This window comes from Anas platyrhynchos, chromosome 2, assembly GCF_047663525.1.
Source record: "Anas platyrhynchos isolate ZD024472 breed Pekin duck chromosome 2, IASCAAS_PekinDuck_T2T, whole genome shotgun sequence".
Taxonomy (NCBI): Eukaryota; Metazoa; Chordata; class Aves; order Anseriformes; family Anatidae; genus Anas; species Anas platyrhynchos.
In genome coordinates, this window is record NC_092588.1 from 4,951,290 (window position 1) to 4,976,329 (window position 25,040).

General features: G+C 39.4%; 1 long non-coding RNA gene across 2 annotated transcripts; it reads left to right on the forward strand.

The window, feature by feature from the left end:
- Positions 1-6,361: 6,361 nt before the first annotated feature.
- Positions 6,362-22,232, forward strand: LOC110352462 (uncharacterized). Of its 2 annotated transcripts, none has more exons than XR_005263607.2 (4): positions 6,362-6,592; positions 7,213-7,356; positions 11,829-11,937; positions 21,674-22,232. It is a non-coding gene; the product is annotated as an uncharacterized lncRNA (long non-coding RNA). The 2 variants fall into 2 exon arrangements; XR_005263606.2 differs by lacking the exon at positions 6,362-6,592 and adding an exon at positions 6,817-7,100.
- The last annotated feature ends 2,808 nt before the right edge of the window (positions 22,233-25,040 follow it).

Here is a 25,040-nt window from a genome sequence, read left to right on the forward strand (position 1 = left end):
CTCTTGAAAATCCTGGAAAACATTCTTTCAGAATGAATGGTTTTCCTTGCTCAGATCTCCACCCCCACTGGCTACATAGATTAGATAAGGTCTTTGAGAGACTGTGTTGTTACTCCTCGTGAGCAGCAGAAGTTTGGGGCAAGTGGGTATTAAATGGTCGGAGAGGTTTCAGTCCTGCCAGGACTGAAACTAAGCTTGAAATCATGCTTGATTTCAAACTAAGCTTGAAATCATGTCCCAGTACACTCCTGTACGGGACATAACGGGAAAAGAGGCACCACCCAATTTCCTGAGTAAAGGTATCTATGACCAATTCAGAGTGCCTAAGGATCCTGCCTGAAACTGCCTTTCCTGCAGGTCCTGTGTCATACCTTGGGTAGCACTGGCATCTCAAAGGCCACTACCCACCTATTTTTGGGCAACTGAATTAAGCATAAGGAGTCAAAATGGCAAAGGAGCGTGTCTTCTCCTCAAGCTTTCCCTAGAACTCATGCTTCCACATCCATATTTTAAAATGAAATATATGAAAGGAAAATACTGGCTCAACTCCTTCCCAGTGTTCAGATTAACAGGGGAGTTTTACTGAACACACAGACAGATAGTAATCTTGGTAACAATCAGTGGAAATACCTACATGACACTGACTTGTGTCTGATCCAAGAGGAGTCTGATCAGGGTTGCATGCTCTGTGGAAAGGGGATTGTGTCTTTGCCATAGGAGTGCCCATAAATGACAATGATTAAGTGTTGAGCAAGATGCTATAGTCCCCTAAAGGAATGGTTAGACAATCTATTTTAAACCAAGATAAATGGAAAATTGGAGCAAACACTGTGGGATGGCTCATGCATTGACAGTGGAGTGGCTCTGTCATGCTGTCTGTCTGGAAGTCTGCTGGTCTCACACTGGTCGTTCTTCCCTTGGTACATTTCTAGACCAGTATGGCCCAGAGCAGCTCGAGGCATGGAAACACTAAAGAAAAAGTGAGGAAATGAAAGCCACACATGGAGTTTCCATTGGAGGCCACCGGCAGGAAAAAACATTAGTGAAGGAAAAAACAAGGTCGAAGAGCAAGAAGCCAAGGAAATTCCCCTGAGAGAGAGAGAAAAGTATAGGGAAAGGGAGAATAACATGAGAATGAGATAGGAATAAATATGAGACAGGTTAGGGCTGAGAGAAAGACACTGAGGAGAAGGATTATTGGATGTGGAGCTAAGCTTTTTGTGTCAGGAAACCTGAGATCTCTCGCTGGCTCAGTTGTGATTTACCCTTAGGTGAATAGCTTGCTTTCTCTGCCCATCTAATTCCTCTTCTGCTCTTTATATACCAGCCTTCAGATGTAAGGTTTGCCACAGAAAGGCCTGTTTTCTGTGGCTGTATGAGGGCTGGCATGTTGGACTCCAGTGACACAAGCACAGGGGAGAGAGTGCAGCTGAGGAGGAGCCTCCCTCTTGGAGGGATCTGGATCCAAAGCAAGCAGGAGCTGGGTGGGACTGAATAACAGATGGTTATAAAGGGTCCCCACCTTTTTCAGTGCACAAAGATCCCTGTAAAACTCATGGATGAGGAGTTATCTGGGGCCTCCAAATGCAACCGTGACCCTAAGCAATGAGCCAAAGGGGTTAATTTCTCCAGGATGGCTTTGGAAGCTCTGGAGGGATATAGCTTGCTTTTCACTTTCCTGATGTTATTCTTCCATGATCGCTATCCTAACAGCTATCATAAAGGTTTCATAAAGTCATAAGACAAGGGGCAGCACCTCTGGCAGAAGAAGTGGTAGGACCTACTTCTGGAGGAGTTTGAGTTACTAAATTTGATGACAGACTTCCTTCCAATCTTTACTTCCACCCCTTCTGAGGCCCTTCAACCACATCCTTTATGCTGAAGCCTGCTGTCCACCTGTATCCTAGGAGTGCTCTGTCTGCCTAGATCATATGGTTTTAGAAACCTCCCGATGCAAAGTAATAATAAACAAATGAAAGAGGTTATTGAAAACATTACAGGCCATAATTTTAATAAATGTTGGCTCTTGTCACTATGTTCTCCAGTATTTATAGTTTTATATACTGCCAACAGATCCAAGTGTTTTGTCTTTTTGACAAACATTTCATGCAATCATAAATTAACTCATTTTTCAGCAAAATCTGACATCAGCAGTTAAGCTGTCAGTACATAGAAGTACTAGGGTTGGCAAATCCTCATCTCATAATAAAAACAAAGAGCTTTAAATGAGTCCCAGACAGTGAGCTAAGTGCGCCCAGGCTGAGTCTGCTATCGCAGGCTACATTGGTCACAGATCTGACAGGCGGTGATTCTGCAGCTTACATATCAGCCAAAGCAGCTCTCCCAAATGTTGTCCTCATTAATAATCCTACACAGGTATGCGAGAGCAGCTCCTGGGCTTTTGATAAAGCCAGGGAAGTTAAACCCTCTTTATTGTTCCTTGCTGGCTGGTGTTGGGCTCCATGTGTTGCTAGTTTAGGTCGTCAAGAGAAGTTCTGCAGTAGTTATTTTTAGATGCAGTGCTAATAAAAACAGGCTATAGACCGTTAGAAGGTTAATTTGTCTACTTGATTCTGGGATTTACCCGCTTTCTGACTGAGCAGGGTATTGGGGGCAGCTAGAGCTGAAACCACTCTTTTGAGGGAACCAAAGGGGAGAGGACAGAGCTGCCCTGAACTGTAAAGGAGCTCAGGAAGAAATATGTTTATAACCATAATCCATATAAAGTTCTAATTCTGAGCAAAGACTTTAAAACAAACACCACACATATGTTAGCTTACTCGTTACTTGTTCCATTTCTTAATGTTCTTGAAGAGGGCTCACCCATAGACTGCCTCAGGGGGAAGGAGCATCCTTCAGGCAGAAACCTGCCGGAGCACAGTACTATTAAGACTCCCCTCAAAAAGGGGAAACACTGCATCCACGCAGCACTCTAGAACACCAGGTGGAAAGCACAGAGGTGGCAGATGAAATTATAGCAATGAGAGACTCCTTGAAGAAGCAGATGCAGAAGGCAAGAGCGAGGAAGGGTACCCTGGCTGCTACCAGCACAGCAGTAATGTGGAGCTAAAGAGGTTGCTGAAAGAGTTCTTGAGAAGCTTGAGAGATTTGGGCACCTACAGACCTCACAGAAGTCCTTCCAGGAATCTTGATATTAACAGGTTAACACCCAAGCTCAGACTTGGATCTGATATTAAAGGTGAACAGGAATGTAAATCCCCATTCCAGAGGTACATCTGGGACTAAGGTAAGGACAGAGTAAAACTCACATTGCCTGGACATCAGACTGGCCACACATGTGCCATATGAGGGATTTGTGAGCTTACTAATGGGTTCTTTATACTAGCTTGGGTATGGCACTGCACCAGCACAGCTACACATCCTCTCCTGGAAACAAATTAATGCCTAGACAACTGAGAGCAGGACTGAGCAAATTCAGTTCAGGATGCCCTAGGACATTTCAAAATGTTTGCATAACTAAATGAAACCTTACGGTGCATGAAAAAATTACCAAAAAATTTACAGAGCTTTGGAACCAGCTTTCAAATGGCTAGGGAATTTGTCACTGAGAAAATCCTATACTGAAAAAAAAAAAAAAAAAAAAAAAAGATTTCTATAGCCTTCTCTTGCCTGAAGATTTCTGCTGGTGTGGGAAAGAAGATGCTGTCTCCCTGCTCTGGGACCAGCACGGAGCAGCTCCATCCCACATCTCAGGAACCAACCAACTACATCTGTGGATGTCTCTTGTGGTTTCTAGCCTATTTGCTTTGGGACAGGTTGTTGCAGTAAAGGACATTTAATTAAAAATAGCTGTCATTCAGTTTATATGGATTTAAATGTTAAGCTGAAAAAAAAAATAAATTATTATGCCTTAATAAGCGGCAGACTTCAGATTTGTTAGTGAAAATAAAAGCATTACCATGCTGATGCTTTGCTTTTTTGTTCAGTGCTTCTGTTTCAGTGAATGTCTACTCTCATTCATCATATCTTTTCAACATTTTGGCTTTCCTCCCAGGCAGGGTATGTTTGATTTTTTTCCTAAAAGGAATAGAATATAATAGGAACCATTTTTGTTTAGTTGTGGGGAAATATACAAGGAGATAAATAGTACCTGAATCAATAAAGGGTGAGACCACAAGTCTTACTGTTTAAAGATTTAAACACTGCTTGTTCCTCCATTCCTCCAAAGTGAAAAAATTGAGATCCTTTAATCATTTGAGGATGGCTATAGACATATGTTTGGATAAGGCCTTTGTTCGTTTACCAGTGTCTCTAGTGTGTTGTGTTCCTCTTGTCTTCACTTGTTTAATACAAAGCTTTTTACAGATCTTTTCCCTCAACTAGTCTGTTGAGGAGCGCATGGAGTACTTAATACAGTGTAATGCTTGAAGTGCCACAAAAGAAAGCAAGATGGAAAACAGCATGAGATATAGGTGGTAATTTCCTCTCGCAGGGCGAGGCTAAGAGCAGATTTGGCAGGCCATCACAGCTTTGGCTTCAGCAATTCTGGATCTTTGCTGACTTCAAGCCCTGCTAAGAAATAATAACACTTCACTTGCACTCTGGGCTTCTGCTGTTGACCACCTAAGAGGAAGACAAGAAGTAAGCACAAGAAGAAAGTTCCTGAGAACAAAGTTTTGGCACTACAGGAACATGAGAAAGGATAGCCTGTGCTCATAGAAACCTGTGCCCTGTCTCTTATACTTACACGGTCACTGTCTACTCCTTAATAATTTCTGCATTTTGGTAAATGGAGTTTCAACTCATTTTAATAGTGATGTGGATTCAGACCTCCCACCAGAGAATCCAGGCAGTACTGAGGAATTAACTCAGAATCCCAACATAAGGGGTCAAAACAAATTTAAAAGTCCTAACACAAAACAAGGAGAAATCCTGGCACATTCATAACTATTTCTCCTCCATGGTCTAGAAAGAGCAGGAGCATTTAGAAACATGTTTCTTTTTAGGCTTTTACTCCTACAATCTGGTCTGGTTTGTTTTTATCATAGCATGGTGGTAGATTGAGTTCCAGGCTATTTTTTTTCCAGACATTATTCTTACAATGGAAAAAATTAGAAATGAAAGAGACTGAGACACTTGTCTTGTTATCATAAATTCAGGAAATTTTAGGCCATTCTCCGAACTGTTGGAGCTTCAGGATTAGGAAATCCATAGAAATTTAGGGGTTGTATTTCAGAATAAGTCTGAAAACACAGAAGCAGCTGGCAATGATAACTGGGCCAGGTCAGACCTAGCTGCAAGTTAGACAAGCAGCTGGAGCTGCACCACTGCCAGGAATAAGGATGCCTTCTAAGGCAGTGATTTCCCCTTCCCACCTAGTAAATCTGAGTTTGATCACTTAATTACAGTCTCCTACATTTTGATGTACCTGAGCACAGTGCTAGTCACTGATGCTCTGTTAATGGTAAACATGGAGAAGCCATGCACTGGCCCAGTGTCCTATTTGACTTGGAAATCCTGTCAAATCCAACCTCATAACCCAGTCATAGCAAACATTTATTTTGGAAGATGTATTTAAATGCTTCCCTTAAAAAGGACTTTTTCTTTGGTTAGGCTTATGTGGCTTGTCTAAATCCAATGTGTACTGCAAGTTCACCATTTGAACAAGTGGTTAAAACTTGGACTAATCTAGAGCATTGTAGCCTTTTCAGGTAAAAGAGTGCAGCATTAATTAGAAATCAATTGCATAAGGGGATTTGTAAAATCAATTGAAAGACTTTGTCTGATTAAAGAACTGGTCACACCAAAGTGAACATGCAGACGTTGGACAGCACTGGACTACTTGGTTCAACAATTTTTATTCCTTTCAATTATAAACAAGTGTATATTAAATATGTAGTGTAGAAAGGTCCACAAAACATCTATTCCAGGCCTTCACAGGCCAATAAACCAGCCTGTGACCAGACTTACAATCAAATACCAATTGCTACCGTTATAACATGCCATGCAAGGAATACCAATGGTTTGCCAAAGTATCCTCCAATGCTCATAGGAAGCAGAGAGTGCACCATGCTACACATAAAGGCAAAAAATCCAAGCCCAGCAGCCTACACCACTCTGACCAGAGGGATACACGTCCTCGAAGGATGTGAGCATCAGTGAGACTCACCAGTGAAGAGACAACTTATTACCTATGCCTGTCTTCAGCAATCTCCAGTGATTCAAAGGAAGGTGAAATCTTCTTCTAAAGCACCCCAGGAGACAAATTATACCTAAGAAGGAAAGAATTCCTCCATCATCCCTCTAGGCAACCAGCAGACACCCTGAAGAATGGCAATGATATTATATTCAACGATTTAGGCTTCCTCATCAAACCAATGGCATCACCTGAAAGCATCAGCTACTTCAAAGGAAGTTGAAAAGAATGAAGTTAGCACCTAAAAGAAAATGAGGGGATGGGAGTGGGGGACAGCTACACCTGAGATATAGGCTCAGATCATTTCCAGTGTTCTTATACTATGAGTGTACTATGGAGTGATGCTCCATAAAATAGGGAGAAAGTAAAGCAGAGAAAAAGATGGCATACTCTCTGGCTTATAAGGAGATAAAATTACCCTACGGTCCTGCAAAGGTAAGAGTATGACATGGACATTAGTAATACTCACTTATGTTCTTATGTTCATTCAAACCTAATTGCAAATATGCACCAAAGACATTTAATTAGGGAAGAAGCAGATTCAGAAAGTTCCCGTCAATGAAGTATCTTCTGATTGCAGATGCTTATAATGAAGTTAATGAGAATAACACTTTAATCATAGATAGCTGCTCTTGTGGGGAGAATAATAGCCACATTATTTGGGTTGTATTTTTGTTCTGACAAACACAACTTTAGATCATAATGGTCAAATGTTTGGTTCCCAATTCTCAACTGAGTCAATTAAAAGTAGAGAGTAGGAGAATTTTTACTGAGAGATGAATGGATACAATCTCTTTTGAAAGACAAATTATTTTTATTCACGTCTCTACATATTGATTTAGGAACTTAGCATTGGCTACTGAATTTAAATTAGGAGCCAAAAGATTCTGCTTTGCTTTTATGAATGCTGTTAATGAATTAAGCTTTCCAGTATGCCCTCAAGGTAAGTAACAATCATTATTTGAATTTTAGAAATGCAGAAAGCTAAGGCCAAGTAGTCTCTGAAGTATCCATTAATATGTCTAGTCCAGAATACCTACTTTTTGGTTTTCCAGAGGCTTGTTCAGCACTTTGCTGATTGTAGGTGCAATAATTAAGCCAAAGGACAAGACCTGGAAAAACACCATAGGCACTTCCAGCTCAGGTGTGAGGAGGTGAAAACCTGGATATCTGTTCACCCCATCCTGCTGCTCTGCATGGTAAGAAAAATGAAATGTTTGGCCCCTAGGCTTTCTGCTCACTCACAGGGGAGAGTTACCATCCCATGGGGCGCTGAGGCACATGCATTAAACAAAGTAGTGTTTGAGCAGAAGAATGTTTTCAAGTACCCTCTCTAGTATGTATATGCCTGAATCAAGGATGTAGCTTAGAATGCCTCTGTCCTATTGGGGTTCCTAGCTGAAGGAATAGTGGCAAAGCAGAGAAGTTTCTCTCTCTTTGGATATGATGAGTGTGTACATAATGAACTAGTGGCCAGAGCCTCACCCAGAGCACTGTCCATGTTGCCTCTAGGTCTTCCCCAATCTGCATGTATCTCCTTACTAAAAGAAAATTTTAATAATCTTTTACTGAAGCCAGATTAGTTATCAGTGAAGGATACAAGAGACATTGGATTTGAAGTTGAACAAAGGGGTCCTAATCCTACCTCTGTCTGTGTACTTTTAATCAATGATTATCTAACGTGAAACATGAAGAACAGGGGCTGGAGTAAAGCTTTCTTTTAGTATAGCTGAGTCTCCAGAACAGTGCAGCCAAGAGGCCAGCCAACACGGAAGAACCGATACACCCCCAGGTCTGATGATGACATTGATCTTGCATGTTTAGGAATTAAACCTGAAGCTGCAACAGTTATGTCTTACACCAGAAATCTGTGCCAAAAAAAGATAAACGGGGTCACATTGCAAGTGAAAACATGTTTTCTGATAACTATAAGTATATATTCTCAATTATGTGTATGGTGTACAAATTTCTAGGTGTGTGGCAGTAAGAAAAAATGAATTTGTAGCAGTAAAATTTGAGGGGAAATTGAATAAAGTTGAAAGCATGCATGCTTACTGGGTTCCTCTTAAGTCAGCAGCTGTTGTTGACACAGCCCAATACTCATTTGAATGATGTCCACAGAGCATAGTTTCAAAGGAGAAGTGTTTAGAACTCTAACAAAAGAAAATACTGGGAAGAAACATTTTCCAGCTATTCAGAAGATAGATGGAAGACATGGATGTGCTTATTCCAAAGTTACTTTCCGTAACAGCAGCTGGTGCTTTTCCCTTGTTTCAGTGGTGATACTGATCTACTGCACAGGAAGGTGTTATATTTCCAAAGCCTCTAAGTCCCTGCACAGGCTACCAGCAGTCCTTTGGTAGCACAGACCATTCTGAGGACAGTAATTTTCATCCCTGCCAGATTCCCTTACTTGTTTTTTTAAAACAATCTTATAAAAGTGCACATTACAGCTGCCTACCTTTGCCATACAACAGTGCAGCAGAAAAGTAAAAAAGTAAAAAAAAAAAAAAAAAAAAAATTCTTTCAGAGAACAGAGAAGTAAGCAGTACGAATAACTCTGGTCCTCCACAGCTGCCTGGTTTGGCTTTCAATATTGAGCTGATATCCGAACTTCAAGACTGTAATCCTGAAATCTGTGAAGGGAAATCTGACACAAATTATTTGATCAGTAAGTGCTTTCAGAATAAAATTCAAGCTTAAATGACCTAGTTGAACATAGATTTCTTTTCACTACATTTCAAAAGAAAGTCAGAGAGGAAATAAACTTTCCCAAGATGATGTAGTCAAGTCTATTTTGAAAATGTTAGAGGATTTTGAGCTGTTACATTCTGTCTTCAGCTGCAACATACTCACCTGTTCGCTAGTGTCTTGGTTGCTAGACTTATATGCAGAATTTAAAATCAGATTGGAAGTGTCTTGAAAGTAAATGCTACTGACCTGGAATGGAAATTATAACCTTGCAAACAGATGTGCAATTAAATGCACAGTCATGTCAACCATATTTTTAGCCACTACTGGAAAAAAAATCAGCTTTCTCTTTCTAAGTGGAGTTCTCTTTTGATTAAGTGCATGTTTCAGGTCAACATATCTAAGTGAAGCTGAAATTTCCATGTTGAAAATATTGAAGTCCAAGTTCAGGTCTGTCTTGTCAGATGACCTACTTAATGACTGCAGACAAGTAGCAGTGACACATTAAATATCCTGAAAGTTGGCTGAGAATATGCAGTTCTGGAATTCTCATTACTGCTACTCTGAAAGCAATTTTTTATGACACTGATGGCAATAATATACATTTAGGTCTGTGGCTGCACTGTATTTTCTAATGAAGCTGTATGAGAAATTTAAAATCATAAAAGAATGAGTTAATTATTAGCTACATATTATTTTAACCTCCCATTTTTGTGCAAGGTGCAGGTCTTACTTAACATCTCACCCTGGCATTGGGTTGAAGGTGAGCATAGTGAAGGCACTCAATGCAAGTCATAGAAGAAATTTAGAAGTAACCACATTTATCAGTGTTGAAATAGATTTACTCTTGCTGGACCTGAACTGATGTCTCCATATAGCTGTCCTGGGTCTTATGAACTTATTGGCTTGCTAGAGGATCTTTGTTCTGCTATTCATTGTGTACTGCAGATGCATGTAGTTCTGAAACATGAAGGAGGCACTGGTCATGAAACGCAGTCTATTTCTACTCCTGGTCTAGTTCTATGGTTGTTTACAAGCAATGGAAAAAGATGAGAAAATCTGTTGTGCAGACTGGATAATGTATCAGTCAAATGAGCAATGCTACATCCTGGTAATACTCTGTGTGAGTTGGCCAGCAGCAGTCAGGTGGAGCATTGTGTGAATGTACCAAAAATGTGTCTTGAAGGGAGCTCTAGAGGAGAAAGATGATGACTGCACAGTAAAGGATGATGCTTTCTTTACTATCCAAATGCAAAGTAGTAGAAGAAGCAGATGTGACTTGACTGGTACGTAAATGTGCACAGAACAGTTATCTGTGACTTGATCTCAGTGGCCATTCCCTCTGCTTTTTCCCCTGGGCCTGAGGTGTTGCTACTTTAACTCTTCAATCCAAAACAGTAAGTCTTTGTTAGATCAGCTTGCTTTTGCTGAGGTGGGTTGGGGTGCACTGACACCATTTACTCTTCTGACAGGTCTGAGAAGCCAGTAACATCTACTGGGGGAGCCTGGGCATGCAGGAGTGATAATATATATATGCATGTACTGTATCTGAAAAGGGTGCTATTCAAAGCCTTACGAGGACAGAAAATCCCTAAATCCCTTCTGATCCTCTTTATCCAGGGCTGTGACTCCAAAATCTCAGTTTTTCCCTGAACATGCATTCATGTCTATATCACCAGAACAAAAGCAAAGCAGCTTGAAATTAGACCTGTTCTCTCTCATGAGTGCAAATGCTCCACAGTATGTTCTTAATAGTCCATCCAGTTCAATAGCATCTATTTTCTCATGTAAGTATTCCATTAACTCAAATTTCTACCAAAATGGGCTAGTCACTCTTCTCTCCTCCTGTATGAGCAGCCCCAGCTTAAAAAGTGCCTCAATAATAAACACCTGAGCTTAATCTAAGTGCTGTGATAATGTATTATGACTGTACATTAGAAACTATTGGGTGATGCATCTTACAGAACAAGGCAACTTTGCGATAAATTATGAAAGAGCCCCATCATAAAACACGTAAATGGTGATTCTTCAGATGAATATGCCATCAATATTTTGTCATTGTTTATTATGCTTCATAGCACAAATCAGAGCCATAAATATTGCTGAAATGACTAGCACTTGACAAGCTGTACTGTAATCCTGCCCCTTACTTCTGTGCAGATGTAGACACAATCATAGCTTTAAACCACCTTTGAGTAGGGTCTGTGGAGGACACTGGTTGGCTCCTGCTAGAAGGTAAAGGAGCCTCCAGCTGCTTCACTCTACATCCACTGCATGGGGAGCCAAGGAGATTGCTGTATTTCAAGGACCCTAACTGCTCTTGGATTTACAGGGGAACTCTTACTTTTATTCCTACCCTGAATTTTTATATGTTGGTTTTAGATCCTGGCTTTCTCCTTCTAGATCCTGACTTATTTATTTTTGTTCCTTATTCCTTTCATTGATTTTGGTGCAGCTACTCTTGGCCACAATAATATCAGGATCTCACCATAGGAACAAAAATAACAGTCCTGGCTCTTGTAAAATATATCTTGTATTGTTTCTCAAAGCGGGTGAAGTAGGAACATTGATCATAATCCTAATTTTCTGTCAGAGTGGAGTCAGCTGGCTGCTTTTGGTCAGGATCAGTCAAATGTGTTTTCTTCACAGTACTGCAGAAAGACACGTCCTAGACAGTGGATATATATTGATGGATATTTTATTAGCATGCAGTGTCTGGAAGGATTGAGCACTAGGCACGTTACGTGAGAGATTACTTTTTTTGTCTGAATACTCTCTCTACAAGGAAGAATGAGCAGAAATTGTTGGAAGGCGAGGACCCATGTAATCTAGTGCTGTACAACACCTCAAAGTGTATTAGCTATTTTATAAAGAACACACTGAAATATAGCCAGTGCCCCAGAAGAATTGCAGTGAAAATATTCTGCACACAGCATTACTTTTGTTGTCATTACCAATAACTGATGTGGCCTTTTCACAGTGGGGACTGGCTACAGCTGGGAGAAGTAGGGTTGCGTGGGCTTGTTCCAGAAGCTGGTGAAGTGTTGATCCACACTCATTTATTCCAGAAACAAACAATTGCTTTTAAGGTAAGTAAACACCTTTTATTGGTTCATCCTGATCTCGTACCCCTTGCAAAGAAGCAGAATTGGAGCTTGAGAAGAGTTATGGAACTGTTTGAGCATCATCCTGGCTTTCTGCAGTGCAAGTGCAAGCAGGCTCTCTGTGCTCTTCACAGTCCTAAGCATTCTTGTATAATCGGTATAATATAATCATTTTCCTGCACATGGATTAGAATGTGTAATCTAGAAGGAAAATCCAAACTGGCCAGTCTTAATCAAACATGACTCATGTAGATGCATGCTGAATGCTAAATGCTGTGGGACAAAGACCCTGAGCAATATTATATGGCTGCCTCTTTTCCGAGGCTGATCTAATGGAGTGCTGCAGTTATGTGATAATGGTGACTGCATATCATTGCACACATGTAGCCCCAACATAGCCATCAGGTAAAATTAAGGTTAAGCAGCAAAATCCCACATGAGTTCTGCAGCGATAGTGGTCGTTATTCTGTGCTGATGAAATTCCAATGTCTCATTACAGGAAAACAAATGAGGAAAGGCAAATGGTTTCTCTGCTTCCTAGCATTAAAGCATGCCTGTCCCCAGTATGACTCTCCCTAGGTGCTGGCATGTTTTCCTTCTGGTGCAGCGTGCTCTGCATTATTAAAATTCTTCTTGTTTGACCTCATCATTAAGTTTTTATTTTACTTTTGATTGTAGTGACTAAATATAACAATACATGATTTAAAGAGGAGACAGAAATAAATGTTAGAGAAAACAAACAGCCTCCCCCCTGCCAAAATGCTGAATGGCGTAGCAGTGAATGGTTAAAAGAATCAGATTTAATTAGGGTTCCTTTCAGCACTGAAAATTCCATTTATGCACACTATTAAAATAATCTTCTGCATTAATACTAATTTGCATCATCAAAATAGCACTTCATCTATTATTCATATGGTATTGTAATTTCTCCCGACTGAGAGGGTGAAGCGTGGTAAGACTCTTCTGCTAAATACTGCACAGATATTAAGATATTGGTAATGCCTTAGGCTTCTTTTCTGCATTAGATATCACACACAATTTGCTCTCTCCTCTGGATCTATGTAATGACCACTGAAAAGACTTTAATAGTTATTACACACTTTCTTTGCCCCTTATGGCCAGAAGGTCTCCCTTCCACAGTCATTCTTGTAAAATCAATCTACCATTGCTGGCTGCCAAAGTGCAGCCTCATTCAGGGGAGGGTGCAGGCACTGCTTAAGCAAGAGAATAACTCTTGATGAAAGAGCAAAGAAAAAATCTCCTTTATTCTGGAGTATGAAGGGTGAGAATGGGGGTTGACGTGTAGAGTGCAATGCTGGTATTTCATGTAGTCACTTCCTGAAGATGTCCAAACTCTTGCTTTCTGTACTCAAACAAGTGACTGGTGACAGTTTGCAGCTGTTGCTCACTCTGCTGGGTTCTCTAGTGCGTGGGTGTGTAGGATGTTGTTGTAGCTCCTGGTTCCCAATGGGCATCGAAACATGCACCCTGCCTCACGCTGCACTGCGTGCCACGCTGGGACCTCTGGCTCTCCCGGGAGACAGAGCTAATGGACATCCTAATATTTTTTGATTTCTGAGCCTGACTCTCATTATGTTAAGAAGACAGACCAAAGTCTTCTTTAGACACCTCTGGCAGTAAAAGAGAATCTTTCAACGATGTAGTTTTCATCTACTTGAAATTCCAGTTCCCTGAAATGTTTATTGAGCGGATTCCTTCTTCATCTACACACTTCTGAAGTGAAAATAAAAACTTCCAAATCATCAGTTAAGGAGAAAATTCCCTTATAACGTATAGGTTAGACTGAAAAAAGAGTAGGTAGAAACATTTGGGCACTGAATGTACCAAGCATCAGCTTATATCACCTTCTCCAATGGAGGAAGGGCAAATGACCTAGCACGATTTTCATGTTCTGTGGTGGACTGAGTCACTCTGCTCCTACTGATTAACACAAAGGAAGAAATAATTGTCAACAAAGACTGCTGCTAATCACTGATTAACAAGCTGGAAGGAGGAAGGGAGATAGGTGGGAGGTAATTTTACTTCTGACAAAGAAAGAGGCCTAAACAGAAGTTTCCTCTGTCAGTTAGAGATGAAAAGAACACCTCACATAATATTTCTTGGCTTTGAGACTTAAGTGGCCTTTCTTCTGCTTGTTGGTTTAGTCTGAAGTGGAACACAATATGACTGCAATGTTTAAAGAGCAATAATCACGTAGACTTGGAAATCAATATCCCTAAATATCAGAAATCTTATAAAAGGGGGATTATTTTTTTTTTCCATGAGATGAAAGGTCTTGCTTTATTACCCTTGTAGTTTTATTAATCTCTATAAAGCTATTTTTATACTCGGGCTGGTGTTTAATAATTACTATTGCCCATGATAGGGTGGTTGGAATTAGATGGTCTTTGACGTGTCTTCCAACCCGAACTATTCTGTGATTCTATTTGTCATATTCTTGGCTTTTTAGAATATATTAAACACTGTAGATTAGACGTACATTGAAGTGCAACAAAGCCTGTCATCTTGAAACTCCCCATGGGAAGTACAGCTCTGCAATCACCTGTGTGGAGGCACCATAAATTTGCTGAAGGAAGTGATTTTCCATGGACTTAAAAAAACAGGAACTAATATGCGTTATGTGTTTCATCACAAATTCCACGATGCTACCTATGACCAAAATAACATATAATAAATAAATGAAAACCTGCCAGAGTAGAAGATAACCTTCAGAGTGGATTTATATGATTTAAGTGACTATATGTAAAAAGATATTTTAATGAACTCTGCACTTTTTCTCACAATGAAGTGAAGGCTTCTTGAGCTTTTGTGGAGCTGGTCTGTATGTCTGGGAGATGGAATGACTGGAGAGAAAGGAACTGTTCTGGAAAAGTGGAGCTGCCTTTAGCAAATGTCAATATCAACAAAGTGAAAAGATTGAACAGATGGTTAAGCTTTCCCTGGCCCATTTTGAGAACTTTCTATGAGAAGCAGAAGGACCATGAACTCACATTATAGTCAAGATTTTCTGTGATATTAAGGATTTGGATTTCCAAAATTTTAAACATCAGGTTGCTAATATAAAAGAGACAAAAACAGTGATACATCTATATATAAAAAAAAAGGAAACTCTAACAAGGATGGAATTTAAAAGTTACTGTGTCATCAGGTACTCTGACCATGGCAAGGACACCCAAGTCATTTGCTTAGCTAGTGTTAAGCAGGAAGGTTCTGCATGCTAGTCCTCAAATCCCAGTGTAGTTATTTCCCTTGTGTAGCAGCATTTAAAGCCAGACTACAGTAATTACCCATTTTGAAACACGTAGACCAAACCATAGGACACACTTTAACTGATTCCTGTTTCTACCCCATTATTCCTTCTTGAGTTGAAATCTAACTTTCAGAAAATCATCCAATATTGATTTAAAAATTTCCAGTGATAGAAAATCCATCATAGCTGTTGGTATTTTGTTCTGATGGTTAATTACCTTGCCTGTTAAAAGGTCATGACCTATTTCTTGTCTAAGCTTGTCTAGACTAGGCTAGATCTTTCTGTGTTATTGCCTGTGAGACAGAGCAATATTTTGTTCTGTATGTGGTAACTAGTGGGCAGCTTACATTACCCGTGTGATCTTCCTACTGTTTTTACACACATCCTGGAATATCAACACCTGAAGTAGAAGTAGGAATCATACAACTATGATACCCTGCCAAATTGAGAGGCTGTGTAATATCAGTTTCTACACTCCAAATCCTCAAATTTATTTATACAGGAATCATATTGGCTTGCCGGCTATGTTACAACCAGAAGTCACGATCTTTTCTTAGGTCACTGATTTCCAAGAGGGAATGGGCTCAGCTCTTATTCTTTATTCCTCCACTTATAGCTTGAGAGCTGATAAAAACATACTTTGTGTATGCCTACTTTATTAGGTAACTGTCTCAGTGACCTCTCTTTTTAGTATTATATGTTTAGAAATCCAGCTAAATATGTACTCTGTTTGTGATTAGACATCAAAGACTATTAGTTAAGGAGTTGTAAGAAGTTCTGCATTTACATATTCTTTTTGTATTTGCCTAGTTTTTGTACAAGATGTTTCTGATGCAAAGTCAAATACCATATTGACATCTATATATTTTTTTCATCTAAGCCTGCAGTCTCAGGAAAAAACAATAGTGTATTATTTTAACAAGACCTATTCTTACACTTCAGTTCTGATTTACATATTGACATCTTTAACTCCTTATCTATTTAACTCCTTAATCTATTTATCTATTAGGCAAGCTATTATTTTGCTCAAGATAGATGTCCAAATTTTGCACCTATAATTACCTACATTTTTATTTTAAAAGATTGGGTCATCTTAATTTTCTCCCAATCCCTTGGAATTTTCCTATTATTATAAAATATTTTGAAAATAAATAGAAGGCCACTTGCACAAATGTCTTCATTTTTGTGAAACTTGGATGCAAACTGTTGCAGACCAATGGATTAAAAATGCCCTAATTTAAAGCTACTGCTCCAAAATCCACCAAAACCAACAGTGGTTTTTCTTATTACTTATATAAAGAACTCAACCATGCATAGCTTTTCAGCATAATAACTTTGGATAGTTGAATTAACATACATCTTGTTCTTTAATGCCAAGAAGGATGGTTCATTGTTGCATTAATAGTTCTTAATGGTCATGGTTTAATGATGAGGTGCTCTATTATATTTCTCTCATGTTCCTTATATTTTGTTCATCAGGAGTAGGCTACAATTCAATCTGCCTTCATACAGCAGTGATGGCAAAAAGGAACCAAGTTTAAGAGGAAGTTAATAGATATTTCTGTGTGTATTCATTGTTAATGTGCTTCTTATTTTATTAAGTACAAATCAGAATAAAGTAATAAAGTTTTAAATGGTAGATAATGAATATCCAGCTTGTATAATGTAAACTTTCATTCTTGAGAAAACAAAGGAAAGAGAAGTCAACTGCTCTAGGTACAGGTGCATTCTTTTACCATTTTGTATGCATTACCTGGTATGAGATGAGGGTCAGAAGCTCCAAACTGTAATGTTTGGGTTTTGCTTTAGCAGACATGTTCAATCATTTGTTATCTCTTCACTTGCTTAGTACTTTGAAGACAGTCATCGCCTGGCATAAGCAAAGACAGATATATCCTTGATCAGAATATAATAAGTGCAAAACTGTGTGGGAGCTCCCACATGACATGGCAGGGAATGTGTTTACTGAAGAGACAATAAATAGGCAGCATTAGACAAGTTCCTCTGATTTAGACCAACTGAGCATTTGTCCTTGATTACATCTTTACAGACTAATTTCCTCCTTGCCTTGCCTTGCCTTGCCTTGCCTTCCTCTCCTCTTTCCCTCCTTCCTTCCTTCTTTCCTTTTTTTTTTGTGTCTCTCTGTCTTTCTTTTTCTTTCTCTCTCTTTCTTTTTTTCTTTCTCCTTCTTTCTCTCTTTCATTTCTTTTTCTTTCTCCCTCTCTTGCTTCCTTTCTCTTTTCTCACAGAATCCAAGCTGGCTGAGGTTGGCAGAGACCTCTGGGTCCATCTGGTCTGTCCCCATACAGCCCCCTCCCCCCCCGATCCAGGTATCAGAAAGACTTAAACATAATGAATCATCAGACGTTATGGAAGCGGTCAGTTACAGTGACTAAAGTTACAGCTGTCATGACTAAATTGTAAAATAATATTACGGAGCCATCAGAGGCTTGTGAACTGAAGCTATGACACTGCTATTTCAGGTGAAAAGGGATGCTTTTTCCCATCTGTTCGTTCAGTCCCAGTAGTTAGGCAGATTAATTACGGGCGTGATTCCAGCACATTAGGGATTGATTTGCCTGAATTATTTTCTTTGTGTTATTGAAGGGCTGCAATGAAGCATATAGTATTTTTAAAATAAAAAGCACTAAAATATAAGCTCTAGAGAGCAGGTTTCAAATCTGCCTTAATTTACTAGACCTTCACTATCTGAAGCATGTCCTTGATGGGCATTTACAAGTGTTACAAAATCACCTGAAGATGATGTGTTGCAACTGCTCAGTAACTCCTGAAGGCTGTAACAAGCCAGCCAGGTTACAGTGCAGACATTTTGCCTTTTCACTGTTGCTTTCTTCTAGTGTAAGAGTTCAGCTGAGACATATGTAAAAAATAAGCACCATGCTTCACTGAACCCATTACAATGACACACTTGAATCATACCTGCCAGAAACACAGGGACTATCACAACATTCAGAGGAGTTCTGGCACTGGTTGTCCCATGCCTTGGCTAATCTTGTCCCAGCCAAATTGGGACCCAGCCTATGCAATGTAGTGGAGTAGCATGCATCTTGCACTTCAGGATTTTCCTCAGTCTGGAAGGGGGTGAAGGATTTATCCCCATTGTTATTTTTTAATTCCCTTGCAAATACTTTCTTTGGCTAGCTTAGTTCTTGCAAGCACTCAAAACCAACCTGTTATTATGGTTGAAGTAGTGGATGTATGTACTGATGTGATTCATAATTAATGCCACAACAATGTAAGAAACAGAGATGTCCTTCTGTGACTGTATATTTACCCACCTTGAGGGAATTTGCTCTGTTTCAGCCCACTTGCTCAGTTCTCCCAGCTGCGATGCAATCCTTTGGCATGGCTTTCATATCTGGAGTTGCTTTCAGTGGTTGGGATCTTGATCTGGAGACAAACATTTCCTCTCTTGTTCTGTGCTTGGGATTCTGCTCAAGTTCAAATCTTGCCCCTTGAGCACTTTCTATCACTCACGGAACTGATATATAATCAAGGTACAATTTTTATTCTGAAGGGTCTTTCCTTCTCGTGCCTGTCTTCAGAGGTGCAGCTGTCTTTTGAACATGGATGACCAAGTGGATGGAAAACCTGGCAGAGAGTAAACAAAATTTGCTAATTACAGTTAACAATAATATATTGAGTGAAGGAAACATTTCCCCTGCCTGGGCAACAGCGTTCAAACACATGGCTAGATTCTGTAAAATATTGACAAGGTTCATACATGGAAGCATCAGTTGAGATCTACACTTACAAAAGCAGACATATGAGAACAACTTCTGCAAATGGCTATTTTACTTGTGACTTGATGCTACAGAAACTAAGCATCATTTCATTCACAGTAGGCAGATAAATAACCCACCAATTCATCTTTGAAGGTGGACATGGCACGCAGGCTCAGTGGCTAAGTTAGGCTCAAGGTTGAGTCTTGATCCATGTTTTCTCAGAAAAAATGGGATTTTGAAATATTGACACACTGTCATTTTTATTGTTTGATGTCCTGATGCGCTCTGGGGTTTTCAGCCAAATCAGAGAGGTAAGGACACAAGGAGAAGGAAATGACAACATTAAAACACATATTGAAACCTGTTGTGTTAAACAAGAAAACTGAAGGGAGCAGGCAGTGAGCGGAGAATCGCCAACAGTATGGACACTGGGGGAAAAACACATATGGTTTGTGCTATTTGCCAGTCTGGGAAACAGAAATCAGAAATGTGTGGAAGAACAACTGATGTGGGAAACCAAACAGGTAGAATTGAGATACAATTTCAGTAAATTATGCAGGTTTCTTCTAGCACAGCAGAACAGTTGCTCTCTCTTCTCCCTCAGGCTCTTCCTTGACTACTGTTATTTTTATATTTGCCAGCAATCTTTATTTGATTTTTTTTTTTTCTCTTCATATCCATTACTGGAAAATATTTCATCTTTAAGTTAGCCACACTGCTAGAAATGATCAATCAGATATGGGAAATCAGAAGGCCTAAGGTAAAAGAAGCAAAAGCTATCAAACACTCGCAGTAATGCCAAGCTATGAGTTTTGGCAGCTCTTCTAAACTAAGCAAGGTCAAGCTAAATCAGTGCTAAGATGAGAGACCACCAAAAGAAAACCCAGCTCAGTAAGCAGCACCTCATCTTTTCAAGCAATTTAATGTGGCTCTTCAAAAACAATGTCATTAAATGCCATGCTGCTTTTGAATGAATAGCTATTGGAAAATAACCATGCTCAATTCCTTGTTGGCTTCTGTTGTTCATTTTTTATAGAAGAGAATCTTTTTAGTTTCAAGAAAATTAAGAACTGTTTCATTATCACCAGTTTGACAAGTCTGTTAGCTGTTACTGTCCCTATGATGCTGAAGTGGAGTTTTATGTTTACTGTTATGCACCATCCCTTATTTACTGCTTATGAATGCCTCCCTCTGAAGATAAATGAAATTATAAGCAGAGAATAGACTTCAGCTTAAACCCAATTGAAAAACAGGTTTAAAAATATTTTTTCCTGAGTTGAAGCTGAATTGGTTTGGTCAGTATGAAATCTTTTTTGAAACTGATTTTTTTTTTTTTCCTCGAAATGGAGCTAAAGCCAAACTGTTCCTTTAAAAAATATTGAATTTAAAATTGTACTAAGCCATAATAGCTCAGGGCACACCCAAAACAAGATAAAAGTTGAATAATAAAATAATAAAAAAGGTTCCTCATGTGACTACTTGTTTTACAAGTTAAAAGGCCTCTAAACTACAAATCCCCCCAAAATAAAGGTGTATGCCAGCTTTGCAAAAGAAATCAGAAATGAGACAAGATGTTCTTTGCTCTTTTACCAACACTAGAACCACGAGTCCCTGTGGATAGAGAGTCTCACTGTACTGGGTGTCCCTGTGTCACTGACTTGCCACCTCTCTGCAAGTTAAATAACAAGGCAGATCAAGCATGGAGAGCCTCATTGAAGGTTTGCTCAAGTGATGCTGTTCATTGACATCTCTGATGTCTGGATCAGGCTCTGAGATCACAAGAGCATCCAAATCCTCCTGAAGGGTTTTGGCTGACCTAGTGGATTTGGAGGCCCCAAGGGCAGGACAGTTTGTCTTCCCACTGATTTTATCTGAAAAAGTTAAAACGTTGTCCTCAAAACAAATGCATGGATATTTAAGCAACACATCCCTCACTTACTGTAGGTACTCCTGGGGAAACTTTGCTAATAGGATTTAACAGTCTGTTGCACAAGGATGCCAGTGGCATTAAAGAAATAAAAAAAAAAAAAGAAAAAAAAAGAAAAAAAAAAAGAAAGAAAGAAAGAAAAAGAAAAAAGAAACCCTTTGTTCCTCTTGTATCTCTCTTTTGTTCAAAGCTGCCAGATTGAAGTTTACTCAGTAAATATGCACAGACTTAAAATTAGCTCTCAGTTAGCATGGACTGAAATGGGAAAAATCCCTTTCCATCTAATCTAATTTACTGCCAGTATCAAGAGTGTCAATAGAAAAGAGTCATCAATATGATGTGCACATGGAAAATAATTCATTTCCCTGTGTTCCCAGGTGGTCATGGTGCAGATGCAGCGGTTGCTTACATGCCATAATTAAGCCCCAACAGCTTTTCAATTGTATTATCTGTTACATGCATTATCCTCAAATTGTCTCCCTCCTAACAATGTATCTGACGGATACATGGCGCCACTAAAAAGCAGACATGAGGATGATGGTGGTGATGATGCAGTGTTAGCAAAACGAACACTTTGGTGCATGCCCTGGGATGATTTATAACCTTAAAATGGCTCTGTTTAAGACGGGGAGAAAGTGTCAAGGTGGGACAAGTGGAGGCTTTTGGGGGGCTGGGAACCGATGCCCCTTTAGCCTCTCCCTCCAGCAAGGTTTCTGTTGGTTTTATAACAGTAGATTTCTAAACCTTTCTAACTTTCCTCCCTCTCTCTGTGTTTAGGTAACAATATTTAACTTTTTATAGCACTGCAGTGGCAGGGATAAACTGTGACAACCATTGCTGGAAAAGGAGAGAAAGTACGACACAATCCCGTTCAACAGAAGACGACTGCTGGCTCCACATTCAACAGTGCATCAAATTAAACCTTCTTGTCACTGTCCTCGATGCTCTGCATAACTCTTCCCTTCCCTACTTCTCCCCCTTTGTCACACTCTGAGTCCTCCTCACCCCTGTAGCTGTGCTCACTTTGTCAAAGCTCCCAGCTTTGTCAGGTTCTTTATCAACTACTCCTACTGTTGCCCAAAAGCCCTATCACATGTAGCCCTCTATATAAACGGCCCACATTCCACCCACCTCTTAAAAACTCCTTTGTGCTGTGTTACCTAAAATGAATTGCATTGGATATACCCTGCCCAAGCAGAGGCTTCAAGGACTGACAAAGGTGATTTTCTGAGATAGGTGCAGCAAGTATTTATTATTCGGTAGCATATATTCCTCATTAAAATTTGCAAGAGTGAAAAGTCTGATCCAGTACATATTTGACTGGGGGGTTAGTCCAGAAACTTGGCATAAAGTATTCCTGCCTGCTCTCAGAAGTAGGCTAAAACTGGCTGTATGCCTGATTTTCTTTCCTTTAAGCTACATCCTTCCTCAGATCATGAGCTCCTGGACACAAAATCCCCCCATCCTGAACCAAGCAGAAATTGGACATAACTTAAAAAAAAAAATTGTCTTTTATACAAATGATATTCCATAATGCTTTACTGGTTTAAGAAAAAACAACTGGTATATATATAAAAAAAAAAAAAAAAGAAGAAGAAAAAAGATAAAATAATTCAGAGTATTTGTGGAAAATATTTGCAGCTCAGGTTTGAACGAGAAACTCACCCAGGACACGTGGAAGAGGTCTGTACAGAATGGGAATTCAGGTTGCTGCAACGAAAAGAGCAATTGTATTCAAGAAGTCAAAAAATGTAGTGAGGAGGAAAGGCTCAGAGTGAAAGGTCTGCTGGGGCAAGTGGATGAATGATTTTAAAATCTAAAAAGAAGTGATTGAGATGGAAATCTCCAATTACAGGAAAAGCTGCTGTGAGGTGGTTAGAGAAGCATTGTCTAAGAAAACTTTTGAAGGGAGAAACAGTTATGGTCTTTATAATAGAATATGGAGAGGTGCAGTGAAATGAAAACCAAGAAAGGATGCTCAAATAATGTGTTACATTTTGAGAAAAATGCATAAAAGTTGATGATAGATTTCTAGACCTGAAGGCTTAGAAGAGAAATAGTATTCAAAATTACAGGGCAACAACCACCACAGTTGATCTGAGTGATATGGAATTAATCTGTCTACAGGCTGTTTGCACACCTGACTCAAACTAAGTCAACAAAGTTGGTGATTGCCAAAAAAATCATCTCGGTGACAGTCACAAGGAGATGCATTCTCATTAGCAGCACTGATTCAGTCAGTGAAAATTATACTGGAACTGCTTTATCCTTCCCTTACTCAGGCCTCTGGGATTTTCATCTCAATTGATCTTCATCTAGTCTTTCTGTGCTGCCTTTGGGACCAATCCAAAACCATGAAAAATCAAAATGAGCCATCCTACCAGTTCAACTGACTTTTAGATCATGCCTTTAAAGTCATTCAAAAAGGATTTGAGATCACCTCCATTGTTAGTTTAGTGGACGAGGCTGAGAGAATGGTAGATTTCTACCATTTCCCCAGGGTTAGATTGCTTAATGTCCCAGTGCCAGGACTTCAGCGTTCATGCTTCTCATTTTTATTTTATTTTATTTTTTGTGGGTTAAAAGGAGATGCAGAAAACTTATGAAAAGGCATTAAAAATGAAATGACTCATCCAGTAAGGGATTTAATTAGATCCCAAAATGAGTAAATGAGGTTGGTCCACAGCAACGTGGAGAAGGTGCCAAGCATGGCAATCATCTTTGTGAGGGTAGGAAGTGGAAAGCCCTGTTAGTTAGTAGAGAGTAATTGGTGGGGGTGGGCAAGAGGGTGCCAAACATCTCTTGATAGCTCTCTACAGAGAATATATAAGGGAAATCACTGACATGCCATCAATAAAAATCTGCAGCTTAGTGTGTCTGCCATGATCCCTGGAGCAGAAACTCATTGCAGAAGTCCCAGTGTGCAAGGTACTATGCGATCCTGCTCTGGGGTTTGTCATTTATTATATTTCTCTGTGGCAACCAGGCAAAAAATAAATGAGAATTTTTAAACAATGACAAGTGGAAAATTCAGAAAATTGGAATTCCTGACAATATCAGTTCAAAGGCATTTAGTGAAGTGTGATTAAATATTTCATATTTCAATTAGGGCCCAACATGAAGCCAGTTCAGTTCCAACAGAAGCTACCAGTGACTTCAGTTCTGGCCCCTACATTAAAATTTAGGTTTTATCTATAATATCTATTATGTAGGAAAACGGCACACGGGGGTTTAGCCTGGAGTTTTACTACTTTTGTTTTATGTATCTGTGTAAAGGAGGCTGAAGAAGGTTATGTGGTGCACTTCAGAAATTCCCTCTTGGTGTAAAGAAGAGGACTCCCAAGGTTTACCCAGAACAGGTCTCTCCCGATCCCTGAAGAAGGCCATAACCAAACACGGTGGAAAGAGCAGGTTAATGTCCTTATAAAAAATACAGTGATCAAATGCAGGGCAGCTCAACAGGGACCCTAAACAATCATTTCTGCAGGAGGGGAAAGACACAGTTCTGTAAACATAAACACATGTAAGGTCCCGTTAACCCTCACAATTGTATGAGAAGTGGATAGTTGCCCACTTAATACATCTTGGTTACCTGTATATTAACAGCAGGGGCTACCCTTCAGGTACCCTTCAACTCCTTGACCTCAAATACTTTTGCTTTGTTCCTCCTCCTGCCACATTGCTGAGGTGCATGCAATGACTGCTTTATTTCCATTACAGAGTTGATCAGCCTTTCACTTCCTTAAACAACTGCCACCAGTTAAAATGAAATATTTGCCTTTTAAAATTTAGTCCTTCTCAGTTTGCAATCTCTTCTTTTCCAAAAAGCTGTAGTTTCAAAAATTACATATTTGAAAGTAGAAGATATAAAGTAATTGCAAAAGGAAAGTGATTTAAAGATTTCAGTATAATTTAATGCAATTCCAAACAATATTCTGTATCATTTTACCTGTAATAGCTTCTCTTTGATGATGCAAAGTTTTCTGTAACTCAATCCTACTCTCTAGCAATTATTCATATCCTACTTGAAAGGCTTTACATTTCTATAACCATAATCTTTTATATTAATGATTTGCACATCAGCTACTCAGTAATATTTTATAGAGATATCTTTCTCATTATACAAAATTCCTTCCTGCTTCAT